Source organism: Vicia villosa, linkage group LG3, assembly GCF_029867415.1.
Source record: "Vicia villosa cultivar HV-30 ecotype Madison, WI linkage group LG3, Vvil1.0, whole genome shotgun sequence".
In the NCBI taxonomy this organism is placed as follows: domain Eukaryota; kingdom Viridiplantae; phylum Streptophyta; class Magnoliopsida; order Fabales; family Fabaceae; genus Vicia; species Vicia villosa.
Genome location: NC_081182.1, coordinates 27,855,608 through 27,873,093, shown reverse-complemented (window position 1 = coordinate 27,873,093; position 17,486 = coordinate 27,855,608).

Here is a 17,486-nt window from a genome sequence, read left to right as displayed (position 1 = left end):
CGTAGTTGGTTGTCTCTATCCAAAATGAAACATTACCTAATCCACGTCAATCCACATCCTTTTTTAAATTAAAAAAATATTATCCTGACTTGCGTTTCTCAAATTTATTGGTGCTTTTTAAATTATTCAATATGGAAAATATAGCATTATTATATTACAAAACATTAGTAATAATAGATTTTGAGGGTTTTTTACCGTATCTATTATTTTACTAAACATTAGAAATTAATGTATAGTCTTTTTAGAGTAATGAGTGAGGGTGTTTTAGGGAATTTTGATTATGTTAGTTCTAGTAGTGAGTGAGAGAGTCGTGTGCGTGGATCACAGATATTAGATGCTTATGTGAAGTTTGTTGAGTTTGAAAAGTGACATAACTTTATTTTATTTTTTTGTTTTTATTGAAAAACCTCAAATCTCACATTAATTGACCGATAATATTAAATTTTTATATAGAATGATACCTCTCACTTTGAAAAGATGAATTATGTTAATTTTTTATTTTATATTATATTAAAGTTTATCAATTGGGTCACATGGTATTGACCGTTTATATTTATGCATTAAGTTTAATAGTGTTAGACGTGATGATGTAGGTGTATTAGAAAAATATCAAGTTTCACATTGATCAAAATAGTGTATATAGAGTGACACATTTTATCTTACAATACCGTTTTACAAAAATGAGTTAAGGCAAAGTCTTATTCTATATTGTATTAAAGTCTATCTATCGGACCACAAACCACCAACCATTTATATCTATGCATCAAGTCCAATAGTGATAGGCATAATAAGATGTATTAGGAAAATCTCAAGTCTCACATTGGTTATAGATAAAGCCTCAAAAGAATTTATATAGAGTATAACATCTCACCTTACAAGTCGATTTTATATGAATGAGTTAGATCAAACTCTAATTCTAATAAAAATCAATGAGATAGTTGAGGCCCTAATCCTAAACATTTTAGGCTTAACAATCAATTTTTAGACTATAGTGTTTTCTTATACATGATCTCTAAAGTTGGAAGAATCGTGTCTTCGGGTGGATAGATTAATTTTTTCCTTTAAGAAAATCACAAGATTCTCAAAATGAATCTCAAAGCTTGGGAAAAGGAGGTATTTTGTGTTCCATACTTATGAGTTGAGCTTTTTTTGTTGAAGAAGTAAAGTGTTTGGATTTAAAAGTTACAGATGCTAGTATTAGAATAAAACCTCTTGCAGATCTTTGGTCTCTCCTTAAAGCTAAGGATAACCAGGACTTGATGAAAGGTTTCTACAATTCATCGATGATGTATACGATGAAGAGATTGCTAAACAAAACCTTGATAGTTCTATTAGTCATATATGGATTGAACACAATGTTGAAGACATGCTAAGCAAATTTCAGAGGCCTAATGTTGAACAATACAGTGAAGGTGGTGAGGAAGTTAGTAGCAATAATGATGTTAGAGGCATTAAGTTTGATGGTAGTGAAGAAGAAAGAACTTTTGAAAGAAAAGAAGGATTTGTTAAAGTTATAGTGGAAAGACCAACTCATGGTAATAGGGTTGGGGTAAATGGTAAGTCACTAAGATTCAAGATAAAGGGGAACAAAAATCCAAAGAAGATTCTACTACGGTTGGTAGAAAGATTCTAATACACATATAACCACAGTTAGTAGAAAGATTCTACTACAGATGGTGGTCTGTGGTAGGGTAGTTTGTGGTTGTATGTGCCCTCTTTACAACAATGGCGACTAGCCGTGGTAAAAAAAGGTCTTAGTGCGTAACATACCACTACAGTTGTTTAAAACAACCTTAGTAGAAGGTTGTGACGTGGGGTTCAATTTCCAGTGCCGGTATTATTTTCTAGATTTCAACACATTTCACCTTGGTCCTATAATTCAACCGTGGTGAAATACTTAGCGCATAATATATCACCATGGTTTTTGATTACAAATGTGGTGATATGTTTACTTGAGTTTATTATAACTTATGCGGAATGCTTATTTCACTAAACATATAACCTTTCAATTAAATTTTGAAAAATATAATATGAGATATGAAGTTATATTAGAAGAACAAATTACACTAATCAATGCTGTACACGTTTTCTACAGTCCATAATCCACATTTCGCTCTTTAATGGTTAGATCTTGTTCAATGCTCCTAGTTCTTCAACCACCCCTTTCTTCACCTCTAGTTTATTTTGCAAAATATTATTTACTTTGAAAACAAAATTAGAGGCGAAGGAAGGGGTGGTTGAAAAAGCAGAAGCATTAAACCAAATTTTAACATTTAAAGAGTGAAATATGGATAATAGACTGGAGAAATCTTTTATAACATTGATAAGTGTAATTTGTTTTCTAATATAACTTAATATCTCATGTTATAATTTTCTAATTCAATTTGAAAGGTTATATATTCGATAAGAGGTTGGAAAAACACTCAAACCACATATGGTATAATAAACTCATCTTCTATAACATAAAACAAACATATTTTATTACTAACATACAACATCTAACAAACACTTAAACAACATACAACATGCAACAAACAACTTTTATTAACAACAAAAAAAATCATCAACAACATATCATAAATAACATACAACATATAACTTTTATTACTAACAACATACAACTTATCAACAATAACAACATATCAGCTCATAAAATGTTTCACAAACATACCTTTTATTGAAAAGATCCGTAGAGAATGAAGACGAAGAAATGAGCTACTTGTCTCAGAATGACATCCACAATGAGAGGGGGTGAAGCTGAAGTGAGAACTGCAGACTTGTGTTAAATTTGAATGGATTTTATTATGGGTCTTTCACACAAGTTTTCAACTTTCACTTTAGTTTTACCCTCCATATATTATTTCTTCATAGCAACACAAACTATTTGTGAACCACATCCATAGTATTAGCATGACATTGTGATTTATAACATATGCAGAAAGTTCACTTCTATAATCCATACACTTCTAAAATCCATAAACCAGTAGTACTGTCACTTCTATAATCTCCATTAACACTTTCTTAAATATACACTTTTATAATCTATAAAAGTTCACTTCTATAATCTCCATTAGCGCTTTCTTGAACAAACAACATTTTAACCAGATTTGGAAAGATAAATTATTGAACCAATATCAAAAATCATAAACTTGTAATGTAGAAAATACCATGAAAGAAGCTATATAAAAATAAGAGGCCTTGTGAAGACTAACTTGTAACATAGACATTTCTTAAGATATGATAGAGTTAAATCATATTTCGTAAGCCTTGATGCAACAAAGATAAACCTTCGAAGAAGACGAGTTTGCTGCATGTAGGTTTTCAAGGTCAAGGAAAATGAGTTTGGTATTTCCATCTTGCATGATTATGAAGAAATGGTATGGAAACAATAATGGAGATTATGATAAGAAGTGAAAGAGATGTTAGGGTTTTTCTTTGAGAAAAAAGGTTGTTATATGTTGAAGTGAGATAATTTCTCTTATATATAATACTTTCCACCATGGTTGATAATAAAAACTGAAATGAAATGTAAGTACCTTTCGCAACAATTTCTAGTAATAACTGTGGTGTTATATATAAGCGTACAAAAACAAACACTCTTTGTAATGAAAAAATAGAAAATTATTGGTGGTGGGATTCGAAGCATGTCCCTTCACGTACATTTCACCACGGTTGTTACTATTGACCGTAGTGAAAGGTCTTTCTGTAAGAATAAAAAATAAAAAATGCCCAAAAACGAGTTATGCCCACGGTTAACTGAAGGACCGTAGTAATATCATGCTACAAATGGTATATTTTGTAGTAGTATGAAGATGTTGACTATGAAAGTGGAGAATTGGAAAGTTAGACCCTAATTATAGTGATATTAAAAAACTTCTTGAGTATGAGAAATTTAGAGGAGAGTTGATGAACAAGGGCTTCCAATTTAAGCTAGGCATGTAATTTAATTCTTTAAGTGAATTAAAATATGCTAATAGGGAGTGGTGAGTTCTGAATGGAAGAAAGACTAAATTTGTTAAAAATGAAAGCTATAGGGTTATGATAGAATTTAGGGGTAATTGTGGTTTTATGGCATTGTATAGTAAAGTGGGTGACAGACACACATTCCAATTAAAGACATGTGTGGAGACACACACATGTGCCAAGGTTTTAAATAACAAATATTCCAATGCCAAGTGGGTATCCAAGCTAGTGGTGGAACAAAGAAAATCAATTGGTAAGTTAAAGTGTCTGAGATAATGTCTCAGATAAGGATGAAGTACTCTCTGGGTATCACCAAAGGAAAGGCTTGGAAAGCAAGGAACATGGCTGATGAAATTATTGAAGGGGTGCAACAAAACAATATAATATATTGTGGATGTTGGACAAGTGACTTCAAGCACAAGGGGGTGAATTGTGGTATTTAAAAATAGTGATTACTTTTATACTTTTCTCGATTAAGATCATGTTAATAGTTTCTTTAAGAGTAAACAGAAGTGAAAACAAAAACAAAAAGATAAGTAACTGAAAAATAAATAGTGTAATGGTTAGAGAGATTGCAACAGAGAGTTATCCAAATTTGGTCGAACTTTGGCCTAGTCATGTCCCTAAGAGATCTTCTTGAGATTTTGACTAAAATTTTGAGCTTTTACATATTATGCCTATGAACCTTTTTATACAAGATGATCTTTACAATGGCTTATCCTCGATCAAATAAGAAGCTTTTACCCAAGCTAACTTAATAATTAAAATAGAGATTTTCCAAGCTAATCTCAAGAACCAAACAGATATTTTAAGACTAGTTAATCTCAAAACTATAAAAAAACTTCACAGTTTTGGAACACAAATTTTGAACCAAAACAAGTTTCAACCAATTTTGAACCAACTTAATAATGTCCAACTTAAAATACTACATAGTTTTTAACCAAAGCCAGTTAGTTTCTTCCAGAAAAATACTACACATACATGATGCCATAATCTTGGTTTTCATTCATTCAATGATCAAATTACAATCTTGTTACATTACCTTCCATTATTAAACCGATTTCTATTACATGCTCCTAAAACTAGAAGAAAATAAACTCAAGAACAAACAACTACTACTAAGTGAAACTTTATACTTCCGTATGCTCTCAACATTTTGCTTCATCTCTTATATCTCTTTTGAACACAACTGAGTTACAAACTCTTTTCCAAATTCTTTAACCAAAATCCTTCCTAAATTTCCTCAAGTAATCTATTATTATCTCACACCTATTGCATCCATCATCATTTTTTGAAGTTGAATCTCTTTCATTCAATCCAAAAAACTCATCATTCATGTAGAATAATTCATAGTCTTCTTCTTTACCCCGATACTTACACTTTTAGTATTTACTTATTTGATTAGCACTAAATTTTGAAACAAACATCTTCACAGAAAGATTATGTCCATATTTAAGAGTGACTCTTCCATTTGAAGACATGTTTGTCTTAGAACTTCCAGACATTTTTATTTTCGAAGGTGGAATGGTGCGAGGAAAGTTTGGCTTTGAAGCTCCTACAACAATGGCTAACGAAAACGATGTAGATGGGACGGGGCATGAGAAACTGTTAAAAAGAAGGAAGGAATTATTCAGACATTAGGTTTTTTTTTATTTTAATTGGGTTAAGTTTCACTTAGGGCTAGTTTGGTGATTTTCATAGGGTTAAATTGCCACGTGTTTTAAATTTAAATGGACAATGCCAAAATATTATACCATGTCATTGCCACGTTATATTTTTTGATGACTGAGTTGAATAAGGGGGCAAATCAGAGGAATCTTCAAAAACCATGGATGAAATTCATACTTTTTTTACATGGGAATTTTTCAAATTTCGCGACATAAGAGGTATTAACTTTAAAAAAGTTAATATGTTTTCATATTTGACTTTAACATTTTTTATTTCCTAGCACCAGAGGTAGTTGGTGTTTTACATAGAATCCAAAGACTAATGTCTAACAATGTTGTGTCTTCTAAATCAATGTATGTAATTTTTTAAAAAAAAACTATTATTCAAAAAAGAATAACAACGTCACTTTTTGTCTATTTATCTTCCATTTCTATACAACTTTTAATATTGTATGATTATAATTGAATAAATTAATGATTATGAAAAAAAAAAAGTAGATTTTTGTTTTAAAAGAATTAGATTAATATTATAAATCAAAAGTGAAACTAATTTTCAAAACCTTCATACTAATATTTAAAATTATTTATTCCAATAACATTAGTTTACATTCACAATGTTGTCATTATAGGAGAATACTTCATTACAGTAGACAAACAATAAAATTCTTTCTATTGATTATTAAGGGAAAACCTTTATATTTATATACATATTAGCCAACTAACTATCCTTTATATGAGGAAGGATAGAAACCGAAATACATATGGGCCTGGTATAAAATATAGGACTTAGTTCTACATATGCTATATTGAGACACCCCCACAAGCTGGACTATGGAGGTTGAGTAGTCCAAGCTTGGAAATATGGCTTTCAAAGGCAGGTCTGTAGAGCTGCTTGGTTAAGAAGTCAGCCACTTGTGTCTTCGTGCTGATGGGAAATAGCTTAATGAGGCCAGTTTCGACTTTTTCACGGATTACGTGGCAGTCGATCTCAATATGTTTTGATCTTTCATGGAATGACGGATTATGAGCTAGATATATTGCTGAATTGTTGTCACAATAAACAGAAGTGGGATTGATGAAAGGACTGTTGAGATCTGTGAAAAGGTAGTGCAGCCATTGTATTTCACATGCTAGACTAGCAAGGGCTCGATATTCCGCCTCGGAGCTGCTACGCGAGACAGTTGATTGCCGTTTGGATTTCCACGAGATGAGAGATGTGCCAAGGAACACCGCATAACCTGTTACAGATTTTCTGGAAACTGAGCAAGTAGCCCAATCTGAATCTGCAAAGCCAGATAAGCATAAATCAGTCGATGCAGAATAAAAAATACCAGTTGCAGGGGCAGATTTTAAATATTGTAATACACGCAATGCAGCTTTGTAGTGAACAATTTTGGGTTGTGAAATATGTTGACTGAGTTGTTGAACTGCAAAAGCGATATCAGGGCGTGTAGTAGTTAAATAAAGGAGTCTTCCTATGAGCCTCCTATATTGGGAATCATTTTCATATAAAGGAGAGTCTTGACAGTGTAACTTTAGTGAAGGATCATAGGGAGTTTTAGATGGTTTCGTTGCAAGGTGGCCAGAATCTTCTAACAGTTCAAGAGTATATTTTCGTTGGTTAATTAATATTCCTGTCGAACTTCTGGCCACTTCGATACCAAGAAAAAATCTAAGTTTTCCCAAGTCCTTGATTTTAAAGGTATTATGCAGATATGTTTTAACAGATTTGATTTCAGATAAATCATTGCCAGATAAAACGATATCGTCAACATAAATTAGCAAAGTAGTAAATGAATCATTATGTCGTTTTGTGAAGAGAGAATAATCAGCAAGTGAATGTTTATAGCCAATAGATATTAAAGATTCGGATAACTTGGAATACCATTGTCGGCTTGCTTGTTTAAGTCCATAAAGGGACTTGTGAAGCTTGCAGACTTTGGTATTCGAAGGTGTAGAATCTGGAACAACTAAACCAGGAGGTAAACTCATATAAACCTCCTCGTGTAAATCACCATGTAAAAAAGCGTTGTTAACGTCTAGTTGTTCGAGATACCAACCTTTAACAGAAGCTAAAGCAAGGAGAGATCTTACCGTAGTGAGCTTTACAACCGGAGAAAATGTGTCGAAGTAATCGATACCTTCAATTTGCGTGTAGCCTTTGGCCACAAGGCGAGCTTTGTAGCGCTCGATCGAACCATCTGCATTGTATTTAATTTTATAGACCCACTTGCAACCTATAGGTTTCTTGTTGGGTGGTAATGTAACTATAGACCATGTGTTAGTGGATTCTAAGGCAGTGAGTTCAGTTTTCATAGCAATGGTCCAGGAAGGTGATTTACAAGCCTGGTTATATGTCTTTGGTTCAGTCATTGAGGAGATATTGAGAAAAAAAAATTTATATTGTGAGGAACAGTTATTGTAATGTAAAACTGAGGAAATGGGAAAAGGATTATCATTTGAACTAACAGTTGTTGTGGATGTGTTTGTAAGAAGGTTGCAGTGATAATCTTTGAGGTAAGTAGGGGGTCGACTAGTCCTAGTGGATTGTCGTAAGGAAGCAGTTTGTAGGGGAGGGGTAGCAATGGTAGGAGAAACCGTAATGGCAGAATCATTTAGAGGCTGGGTGGCAGTGGAATGGTTGGGACTGTTAGGAGCAGGGTTGTGAGGATGAAGAGGTGTAGTGGTTGGTGGAGGGAGTAAGGGTTCTAGGTCAGGTTCAGGTAAGTCAATGTGAGGTGGAGTTTGGGGTGGTGAAGGAATGTTTAAAGGGAAGGTGGTTTCATAAAAGATGGCATTGCGGGAAATAAAAAATTCATGGGAATTTAAGTCATATAATAAATAGCCTTTTGTACCATTTCTAAAACCTAAAAAAATAGTTTTTCTAGCACGTGAATCAAATTTAGTACGATTCACATGTAAAGTAGAAGCAAAAGCTAGACAACCAAAACTTTTCAGATGTAATAGAGTGGGGGGTTTGTTGTATAATATGTGAAAAGGGGATTTATTTTTCAATAAGGGAGAGGGAATCCTATTGATTAAATGCACAGCATGTTGAATCGAGAAATGCCAAAAAGTTTTAGGAAGTTTTGCTTGAAAGAAAAGAGCTCGAGCGACATTTAGGATGTGCTGATGTTTTCTTTCAACCAAACCGTTTTGCTGAGGACATTCAACGCAAGAGCGTTGGTGTAAAATGCCCTTGGAATTAAAAACATCATGCATGAGAAATTCTGGACCGTTGTCACTTCTGAGACATTTTAATGTAGTAGAAAATTGATTTTCAATGAAAGAAAGGAAGGTAGTGAGATGTTTTCGAGTCTCACTTTTTGATTTCATTAAAATGGTCCAAGTGAATCTACTATAATCATCCACAAGAGTTAAGAAATATTTGTGACCATCAATTGAGGGGGTAGCATACGGACCCCAAATATCAGCATGAACTAATTCAAATATATGAGATGATATGCTAGTGCTAATAGGATATGGCAAGTTTTTATGCTTTGAAAAATGACAAGTATCACAACAGTCAATTTTATTGAAGGGAATGAAAGGAAATTGTATAGAAATACATTTGTGAACAGAATCAGAAATGTGCCCTAGCCTAAGATGCCATATTTTGGCATCGTTGTCTATGGTATGGCTAGTATTACAAGTAGAGGCAGAGGGAGGATTACATGATATAGGGGCAGCATGAAAAACATATAGATCACCCAAACGCCTAGCTAAACCAATCATTTTCTGGGACATATTCTGCAAGATCAAACATTTATCATATTGGAAAGTAAAATAGCAAGCAGAAGTAGAAGTCAATTGTGTAACAGAAATCAAGTTTACATTAAATTCGGGTATGTAGTAAACATTTTGGAGAGTTATGAATTGGGATAGAATGACAGTTCCTGAAATAGTAGCATGAGTGGTATTTCCATTGGGCATATTCATAGTAAAGGGTGAAATACTTTTGAAGGCAGAAAAGTTTGCTAAAGAATTAGTAATATGGTGCGTGGCACCAGTGTCAATTACCCAAGGTATAGAAGACGTACCGAGGGGTGACGAGATAGTATTGACAGTGCCCCCTGAAGATATGGTCGCGTTTACATCACAATCCAGTGGTGTAGAGGCTTGATGGCTACTGCTTGTGAGATTTTGCTGAAGGAGATTGATGAGCTGGGTGTATTGATCTTGAAGATTCACAGTGGGAGGAGGTGTGGAAATTTGAGCAGATTGAGGCATGGACGAAGTTTCTGCAGTAGTTGAGTTAGCAGAGGGAAGCTTGCACCGTTGTTGAAAACCAGGGGGATAACCGTGTTTGGCAAAGCAATTTTCTACAGTGTGGTTAGTGTGTCCACAATGGGTGCAAACACGGGTGTGCCCTTGATTGCTGCCACGACCAGAGTTGTTTGGGTGACGCCCACGACCTCGAAAGGGAGATGGAGAGGACCCACGACCATGTCCATTGTTGTACTGAACTGGAGCTGATAAAGGATATGTATCAGTGGTTGCAGACGGAACATTAAGTTGCTTTTCTTGGCCAAGAACAAGGGAAAACGTCTTCTCGAGTGTAGGTAAGGGTTCCATGAGCATAATTTGAGAGCGAACATGACTGTATTGATCGTTTAAGCCTTTGAGGAACTTCAAGACTTTGTCTTGTTCACGAAATTTGCGAAGATCTGATACGGCTCCGCAGGTACAAGGAATAGCGCAAGAGCAATCACGTGTTGGACGGTAAATGTCGATCTGTTCCCAGAGAGAAGTAAGCTGAGTAAAATAGTTGGACACATCAAGGTTACCCTGTTGAAGACGAACTAACTCATCCTGCAGGTCAGAAATGCGAAAAATATCCCCTTCGGAGAAACGATTGCGCAAGGTTTCCCAAACAAAATGAGCGTTGTCAAGCCATAAAATTGACTGAGCAATGTTTTGCGAAATGGATCTTTGAAGCCATGAAAGAACAAGATTGTTACCACGGATCCAAGGATCATACAGAATACTCGTGGCATTAGGTTTTGGGAAAGTGCCATCAATAAACCGAAGTTTATTCTTGGAAATCAAAGCAACTTTCATGGAGCGAGCCCATGAGAGATAATTTTTGCTGTCAAGAGGGGGAGTAACAAGGATGAGAGTTGGATTTTCGTTAGGGTGAATGTAATATGGATTGGAAGGGTTGGTGGAAAAGTCGGCGTATGTAGTTTCTGCCATGGATGAACAAAGACGAAGCAAGAATTACGAATTAGGGTTTTAGAAAAGGGGATTGAAAAAAAACCGGAAAGAAAGACGGGACGAAGAAGATGGAGTTTGGATATATGGTGATTGATTTTCTGAGTAAAAGTGCAAGAAATTGGATGAAAGAAAAAAAAACTGAGAAAGAGCAAGAGGTTTTTGTTAAGGATTTTGGCCAAAAAAAAAAAACAAAGAAACTGATGAAAATAGCGATAACGCAGCGGAGAAGAAGAAGAAGGAGAAAAGGAAAGGCCACTGTTAGAGAAACACGTGAGAGAAAAGGAAAGTGGTGGGTGGAATAGAAAGGGGAGTGGGTCCCACAGAGAGGAGAAAAAATATTGATAGGTTCAACAAAGGAGATAGCTCCTGATACCATCACAATGTTGTCATTATAGGAGAATACTTCATTACAGTAGACAAACAATAAAATTCTTTCTATTGATTATTAAGGGAAAACCTTTATATTTATATACATATTAGCTAACTAACTATCCTTTATATGAGGAAGGATAGAAACCGAAATACATATGGGCCTGGTATAAAATATAGGACTTAGTTCTACATATGCTATATTGAGATACATCGCACGCCTATTTTATTTTATTATTATATGAAGTTAATGATCTAGTTTTTCTTCATGCCAAATTTTCTTTGTTCTCTTCCATATGGATAGAATCCAAATATTTTTTTTTTAATTTAAGGGTCAGGCTAACGAGTGCCCCAGAGATACTCTTTAAGTATTCCAAACAAAAAAAAATTAAAAAAAGTTTACCATTTCAATTTTCGATGCATTAATTAGACATATCTCCAAAAAAACTTACTTTTTTAAACTCTTAAAGAGTGCTTCAGAAGCACTCGTTAGTATTTCCCTTAATTTAATCAGCAATAAGAAATAAAGTTTTGGATATAGTGCAAACATTATCCTTTAATTTAATCAGCAATAAGAGGTGATGTTTTTATTATCATCATACCACACATGGAAATTGGTTGGGAACACCATATCATGCACTTCAATTTACGTGAGAAAAATTATTAACACCTCTAGTTCTTACTATTGCACCTATAATATTGAAAGTTTATATTTAGTTAGAGCAGGAACAGCCAAATGAACACAAGCTTCATGCTAAAAGTGGATACATTGAAGTTGTTGACAGAACTCTCCTTTTTAGTTGGAAATTCAACATTTTAATGCTCTATAGTTGTACAAATAAATCGCAATGGACAAAAGAGGCAAAATTTTATTTCTTGAATTGATAAAGAAATTCAAGTGGCTAATGTCAAATTTCCATCGTTTTGAAATGTTAGGATTTCATTTACACGAGTAAAATAAAATAATTTAAATATATATATATAAAGATTGCTCTCAATTGTCATCTTATCCGGCATGTCTATCTCCATATGTGTTCTTTTTATCATGGATGAAATTCGGAGAATGTTCGGAAGGGGTATAAGCGAGCTCAGGCCGAACATGACCAAGTTTAAAAGAACAATTTAATTTTTCTAACTCTATTACATACTATAAAAAAGTTGTGTTTTAGCGTCGGTCAAAAGTCAACGTTAAAAGGCCAGAAACTGATGCTTATAGATAGTTAGCGTCGGTCTAGCATCATGATTGAGACATGGTTGGGGAATGTTATATTTGTAGAATAACTTACATTAATAATTGGTTTTCAAGCATCTTGTAATTCATTATTCATTTTTTCGTTCTTTGAATGTTAGAACTTCGTTCAATGTTTCAAGTTCTTCATTCAACACTTCATTCTCTACTAATTAATTCTTCAAAGCTTAAAATTTGATGTTTTACAAAATAAACAAGTATAGAACAAAGAGTTGAACTAAAACTAATAGCATTGAAAGAAATTCTAACCATTAAAAAATGATAGATGGATATTTAGTTACCCAATGCTAAAAAAAACATTGATTAGTGTAGAGCTGTCAAAATGAGTTAGCCCATATGGGCCAGGCTCCCCGACCCGAAAAATCATAGAGCTTGGGCCTGCAAATTAGAGCCCATATTTTTAAGGGTTTTTTTAGCCCAACCCTAAAAAGTCTGTTGTCCATTAGGGCTAGCCCATATGGGTTGTGGGTAGCCCATTAGGCCTGCACAACTATAAATTTTAAAAAATTATATTAATTCTTATATTGTGTTACTCCAAAATAAAACTTTGATCTTTCTCACTTCACTAAATTTTGTTTCTAATCTAATCAATCATTCTCTTTTAAATATTATACATTAATATAATCAACAATATTTCTTTGTATTTTATTAGTTTCTCTTATATTAAATATTTGAGTATTATTTTCTACAATTTAAACATGTATTGTATTTAAAAACACATTATAGTATTTATAAAAGATAATATAGTATTTAAAAAATGTATTATGTTTAAAATAATATAATTTTTTATTTTATGTATAATAAATATTATGGGTTTTTTATTTAAATTTTTTTATTAAGAAAAGCTCGTTTAGGGTTGGGTAGCCCGAAGCCCATCTAGTGTCGGGTTCGGGTAGTAATTTTGAGGCTCATATTACAATAGGGCTTTTTTAGCCCAGTTCTAAAATGTCTAGGCCCATCAGGGTTGCCCTAAACGGGTCGGTCGGGTAGCCCATTTTGACAACTCTAGATTAGTGTAAGTTGTTTCCTCAAATAAAATAAAATTTTTTTATTTTATTATTTTCTAAATCAATTTAACATGTTATATGTTCAAAGAGGGGTTTGTGAAACAAACAATTGACATTAGATATAATAAATTCAATTGTAATTTTTTTGTCCCTTTATTGTCCTCTTGACATGTTCCAGGAACAAGATGAAAGTTTCACGAACACGATATGTGAAGAAGAAGTCAAGAATTGATTTCGGTCTTTACTTCTTGCAAGCATCGAACGAGAGACTTGAACACATATCTTCGTCGCATTTCCTTTCTTTTCACAAGTTGGAGAAGATATGAATATGTAGTTATGATGATATCATGGTGAATGAGTTAAGGATGATAAGTGTTTAGGGCTCTCATTGTTAATATAAATGATAAACTTTATTATATGAATGTGTTATTTTAGGAAAGTAAAACTAAAGAGACTTACAAACTAAGCTATATTTATAAGAGTAAATCAGTTCACCACGGTTGGAAATCACAACCAAGGTAAAAAAATGGCTTTTTATTTTTAAAAATAAAAATATGAAGGAAGATGAACCACTGTAAACTGAAATAAATCATAAAAAATAAATAAAACATAAAATTTATTTGCTATGATTTGAAGCGCGTCCCTAAGTCATTTTTCCCCTCAGTTTCCTACTCCAACTGAGGGAATAAAAAATATTTATTATAAAAAACTAAAACATGGTACCCCCAAGAATTATATCTCTGTTATTTATTGGTTGATATGAAAGTTTTGTCATAAAATATATTATTTGTAGTAGTGAATAAAATGAGATAAAAAAATTTACATCATTAAAGAACACATATTTTAAAATAAAAATCTAATCCTCTTGATTAAGGTATTTATAACCTTTGTGGTGAGGTGAAACACCTAGAAAAAAAAATACAATCATCACTTCTAAACTAACTTTTTAGTTATTATAAGGTCTAACAATAAGAAAGAATTAGCAACCAAACATTGTGTGAGAATTATAATTAGGTAAAGAGTTGTAAAGGGAAAAGTAAGGTGATAGTATGTTATGAAAGCTTGTGGTGGGAAGTCTATTGATAAGGTAGAGTAACATGATAAATCTATGATTGAAATAGGGGAGAGAGAGAGAGAGAGAGAGAGAGAGAGAGAGAGAGAGAGAGAGAGAGAGAGAGAGAGAGAGAGAGAGGTGTGGACGAAGAGTTAGGCTTATCTCCACAACCTTCCTATTTTTTGTTTCAACAGTATTGTTTTAGGGACATGTACGTGGACATGTTAATCTATGAAAATGCCTAACTCATTCAAGTATTTAGTGGATGACCTAAATTGACAATCAAAGTCAGATTGCACAACTTTAATTATATTGTTAAATTGATTATGAACATAGGTATGAAACTATTTGAAAGCATGCATTGCATAATACATAAGTTTTAGAAAATAAATCCATGAGTACTTTTCGCAAGCATCAACAAATGCAATGTAATAATGATATCCATAACTAGAAGGAAAGGGTGCAAGGCCCACAAGTGAGTATGAATCAGGGAGAATTATAAATAGTAGAAGACATGGAGAATGTAATGATTTTCCAAAACATCAATAGCTACAAATTTGAGGTGTACATGTTAGTTAGGATTATAAGTATGAAAAAGGTCTAGAAGGAGGTTTAATAGACCAATCCCTTTTCAAAAACATTTTGAAAACTTTAAATATAAAATTCAGTGTTTGATGAGTGAAATCTAATACAACATGATATGATAGCATAGAATCTCATCACTATGAATTCTAATCATTGTATTTCAATGTTATCACTAAGAAAGTGATCAAATAATGACTTTAGTCGACTAGGATAGTTCAAGTTATCTAATCTAAGAAATTTAATATTTCAACTTAGATATATTGTTTAACACAATCAACATAAGAATGATTCGATAGGTTTGTTGCAATACAAACCTGAGTTTTTATGATAAATGACTACAAGCATGATCTATCCTGAATGACATACAAATTATGCTATGATTTAACTTCTTCATGGTGAATGACAAATATTAAAAAGAGAGATAGGGAAGAAGATGGTACATAGAGATATATAATGGTTCGACAACAACCTCGATATGCCTATTATAGACATTGTTTTGTAGGGAATAAACCTTTAATAAAGATCAGCATCTGAAGTTTGTATGACTACAATGCATGAGGCTCCATACGTGCTTACATAAGAGGACTCAAGATCAAAGTGCCTATATAAACAGATACTATCTAACAAGAAGTCTTGAAGCCTCTATGGGGAAAGGTGGGAAAGCTCTCCAGGTATAGTATGTCAGTCTGTCCGAGTGAACTAAATTCTATAAAAATAAGGTAGTAGCTTAAGAGTACTAAGGTAACTCATACACACACTAAAAACTTTTTTAAATGACTTGGAAGTTGTACCAAATAACCCAGGAAGGAAAATTTTGTCTAATTTAACCGATTAAAATTCTAGTCTAATCGATTAGAAAAGATCAAACTTATGCTCCAAGAAATTTCTACAAGTCCTAAAGGATTGGAAACAGATCTATATCACAACCTTCCATTTTGAGAATCATAACAGGCATATTAATTTAAAATAATCGATTAGATCAATCAATTAAATATTTAATTAGGCCCATGGATTATTTCCTTATTGAGTGATTTTGACTACTATATAAAGGGGTGAATTCCTCCTTTGAAATCAAGCCACTTTCCAACATTTTCATATTTTTTTGGAATTTATCTCTCTAAGTTATCTCCTTGTCTCTCTAGAAACTTTCTTCACTTTCGGTTCCCTTAGTGCTTTGGAGTGAAATTTTATTTGTGATGAGAATATTATTTTGTAAGTGGCCGTGTTGGTTGTTTATAGTCTTAAGAGTATGATACCTTTAAGAATTGAATTTTGGTTCTTGAGATCAACATTAAATCTATGTTATTGGTTTATTAAGCTTAGCTAGAGAAAGCTTTGTTTTGGTTGAAGCGATTAGCCATAAATCTCTAAACAATCTCAATAGATTAAGTTGGCATACCCAATAAAAAGATCTCAAGGCTATAGTGAAAAATATCAAGAAAACCTCTTGAGGACAGGACCAGGTCAACATTCGGAAAAACCTAGATAACTCTCGGGTGCAATATTTCTATCCTTACTCTCTTTAATTTTCTACAATTTATTTTATTTAATTTAATTCCGCTACACTTTACTACTAAAAAAAATTACTAATGTGATCTTAATCGAGAAAGGGAAAATTATCCACACTGTTCAAAAACCACAATTCACCCCCCTTTTGTGCTTGAGGTCACTTGTTAAACTAGGGGCATTAGAGCCTAACTCCTATTAAGGCCTAATCTTCTCAGGAGAAAGGATTACTTCAAGTTATTCACTAACCAAAAATCCATCCTTTAATGGAGAAATTCATGGGCTATGGAATGAGTAAATAAAAATTTTCATAGAAGGAATGGATCATGGTATTTGGAAACTGTGAAAGAATGATTTGATAGGTTTGATGCAACAAAAAACTATGCTTATACAATAAATCACTACAATCATGATCTATTATAAATGACATACAAATTATGCTATGATTTAACTTCTACATGGTGAATGACAAAAGTTAAAGAGAGATAAGGAAGGAAGAGAGTACACATAGACATATAGTGGTTCGTCAACGGCCTCGCTATGCATATTCCACTCTTCAATGGTTTGAAACCATTGGAGAAATAATCATGTCTTCACTATTTTCAAGATTTAATATACAAGTATTTTGAGACAACAAACTATCATCAATCTAAATACTAATAGCCACACAACATTAGCCTACACACGAATCCAATGACAATTCATTCTATTTATGCAAATAATCAACTGATATCTACAACATCTTCAATAGTATTGATCCAATAAAATTGATATCCATAATAACCTACCCCAAGCTTCCTTTCTGCAGCATTATTCCCTCGAATCTGAAAAAGACTTGTCTGAGCGATTGCCATTAGCCTCGATTAATT